Here is a 3423-nt window from a genome sequence, read left to right on the forward strand (position 1 = left end):
CCAACTCCAAAAAGTTCTGGGACACTGTGAAGTCCATGGAGAACAAGAGCACCTCCTCCCAGCTGCCCACTGCACTGAGGCTAGGAAACACGGTCTCCACCGATAAATCCATGATTATCGAAACTTCAATAAGCACTTCTCAACGGCTGGCCATGCCTTCCGCCTGGCTACTCCAACTCGGCCAACAGCTCCGCCCCGTAGTTCCTCACCCAAGCCTCTCTCAGGTTCTCCTTACTCAAATCCAGATAGCAGATGTTCTGAAAGAGCTGCAAAACCTGGACCCGTACAAATCAGCTGGGCTTGACAATCTGGACCCGCTATTTCTGAAACTATCTGCCGCCATTGTCGCAACCCCTATTACCAGCCTGTTCAACCTCTCTTTCATATCGTCTGAGATCCCCAAGGATTGGAAAGCTGCCGCAGTCATCCCCCTCTTCAAAGGAGGAGACACCCTGGACCCAAACTGCTATAGACCTATATCCATCCTGCCCTGCCTATCTAAGGTCTTCGAAAGCCAAGTCAACAAACAGGTCACTGACCATCTCGAATCCCACCGTACCTTCTCCGCTGTGCAATCTGGTTTCCGAGCCGGTCACGGGTGCACCTCAGCCACACTCAAGGTACTAAATGATATCATCAACCGCCATCGATAAAAGACAGTACTGTGCAGCCGTCTTCATCGACCTCGCCAAGGCTTTCGACTCTGTCAATCACCAAATTCTTATCGGCAGACTCAACAGCCTCGGTTTTCGGATGACTGCCTTGCCTGGTTCACCAATTACTTTGCAGACAGAGTTCAGTGTGTCAAATCAGAGGGCATGCTGTCCGGTCCTCTGGCAGTCTCTATGGGGGTGCCACAGGGTTCAATTCTCGGGCCGACTCTTTTCTCTGTATATATCAATGATGTTGCTCTTGCTGCGGGCGATTCCCTGATCCACCTCTACGCAGACGACACCATTCTATATACTTTCGGCCCGTCATTGGACACTGTGCTATCAAACCTCCAAACGAGCTTCAATGCCATACAGCACTCCTTCCGTGGCCTCCAACTGCTCTTAAACGCGAGTAAAACCAAATGCATGCTTTTCAACCGATCGCTGCCTGCACCCGCATGCCCGACTAGCATCACCACCCTGGATGGTTCCAACCTTGAATATGTGGACATCTATAAGTACCTAGGTGTCTGGCTAGACTGCAAACTCTCCTTCCAGACTCACATCAAACATCTCCAATCAAAAATCAAATCCAGAGTCGGCTTTCTATTCCGCAACAAAGCCTCCTTCACTCACGCTGCCAAGCTTACCCTAGTAAAACTGACTATCCTACCGATCCTCGACTTCGGCGATGTCATCTACAAAATGGCTTCCAACACTCTACTCAGCAAACTGGATGCAGTCTATCACAGTGCCATCCGTTTTGTCACTAAAGCACCTTATACCACCCACCACTGCGACTTGTATGCTCTAGTCGGCTGGCCCTCACTACATATTCAGTCGCCAGACCCACTGGCTCCAGGTCATTTACAAGTCCATGCTAGGTAAAGCTCCGCCTTATCTCAGTTCACTGGTCACGATGGCAACACCCATCCGTAGCACGCGCTCCAGCAGGTGTATCTCACTGATCATCCCTAAAGCCAACACCTCATTTGGCCGCCTTTCGTTCCAGTACTCTGCTGCCTGTGACTGGAGCGAATTGCAAAAATCGCTGAAGTTGGAGACTTTTATCTCCCTCACCAACTTCAAACATCAGCTATCCGAGCAGCTAACCGATCGCTGCAGCTGTACATAGTCTATAGGTAAATAGCTCACCCTTTTTCACCTACCTCATTCCCATACTGTTTTTATACTGTTTTTATTTATTTACTTTTCTGCTCTTTTGCACACCAATATCTCTACCTGTACATGCCCATCTGATCATTTATCACTCCAGTGTTAATCTGCAAAATTGTATTATTCGCCTACCTCCTCATGCCTTTTGCACACATTGTATATAGACTGCCCATTTTTTTCTACTGTGTTATTGACTTGCTAATTGTTTACTCCATGTGTAACTCTGTTGTCTGTTCACACTGCTATGCTTTATCTTGGCCAGGTCGCAGTTGCAAATGAGAACTTGTTCTCAACTAGCCTACACTTGGTTAAATAAAGGTGAAATAAAAAAAAAAAAAAATAAAATATTACCTGGTGTAGTCCATGATAGTATTGAGTCAGTCTATATATTACCTGGTGTAGTCCATGATAGTATTGAGTCAGTCTATATATTACCTAGTGTAGTCCATGATAGTATTGAGTCAGTCTATATATTACCTAGTGTAGTCCATGATAGTATTGAGTCAGTCTGTATATATTACCTAGTGTAGTCCATGATAGTATTGAGTCAGTCTGTATATATTACCTGGTGTAGTCCGTGATAGTATTGAGTCAGTCTATATATTACCTGGTGTAGTCCATGATAGTATTGAGTCAGTCTATATATTACCTGGTGTAGTCCATGATAGTATTGAGTCAGTCTATATATTACCTGGTGTAGTCCATGATAGTATTGAGTCAGTCTATATATTACCTGGTGTAGTCCATGATAGTATTGAGTCAGTCTATATATTACCTGGTGTAGTCCATGATAGTATTGAGTCAGTCTATATATTACCTGGTGTAGTCCATGATAGTATTGAGTCAGTCTATATATTACCTGGTGTAGTCCATGATAGTATTGAGTCAGTCTATATATTACCTGGTGTAGTCCATGATAGTATTGAGTCAGTCTATATATTACCTGGTGTAGTCCATGATAGTATTGAGTCAGTCTATATATTACCTGGTGTAGTCCATGATAGTATTGAGTCGGTCTATATATTACCTGGTGTAGTCCATGATAGTATTGAGTCAGTCTATATATTACCTGGCTGTAGTCCATGATAGTATTGAGTCAGTCTATATATTACCTGGTGTAGTCCATGATAGTATTGAGTCAGTCTATATATTACCTGGTGTAGTCCATGATAGTATTGAGTCAGTCTATATATTACCTGGTGTAGTCCATGATAGTATTGAGTCAGTCTATATATTACCTGGTGTAGTCCATGATAGTATTGAGTCAGTCTATATATTACCTGGTGTAGTCCATGATAGTATTGAGTCTGTGTGCGATGGTCAGGACAGTGCAGTCATCAAACTGGGTTCTGATGGTGGACTGGATCAGGTTGTCTGTCTCCAGGTCCACAGCTGCTGTGGCCTCATCTAGAACCAAGATCTTCGTCTTCCTCAGGAGGGCTCGGGCCAGGACACACCAGCTGGCGCTGACTCCAGACTGGAGAGAGATTATGTTAATGAGAGAGAGAGAGAGAGAGAGGTAAGAAACGAGAAGGAGAGAGGTAAGGAGAGGAGGAGAGAGGTAAGGAGAGGAGGAGAGAGGTAAGGAGAGGAG

The 3423-nt window shown here is 44.9% G+C and overlaps 1 long non-coding RNA gene across 1 annotated transcript; it reads right to left on the reverse strand.

Annotated features, from left to right (window-relative positions):
* Positions 1 to 2161: 2161 nt before the first annotated feature.
* Positions 2162 to 3103, reverse strand: LOC127923380 (uncharacterized). The gene is made up of 3 exons (XR_008114255.1): positions 2942 to 3103; positions 2395 to 2814; positions 2162 to 2264 (listed from the first exon to the last, which is right to left on the reverse strand). It is a non-coding gene; the product is annotated as an uncharacterized LOC127923380 (long non-coding RNA).
* Positions 3104 to 3423: the final 320 nt, after the last annotated feature.

Source organism: Oncorhynchus keta, unplaced genomic scaffold, assembly GCF_023373465.1.
Source record: "Oncorhynchus keta strain PuntledgeMale-10-30-2019 unplaced genomic scaffold, Oket_V2 Un_contig_29461_pilon_pilon, whole genome shotgun sequence".
Taxonomy (NCBI): domain Eukaryota; kingdom Metazoa; phylum Chordata; class Actinopteri; order Salmoniformes; family Salmonidae; genus Oncorhynchus; species Oncorhynchus keta.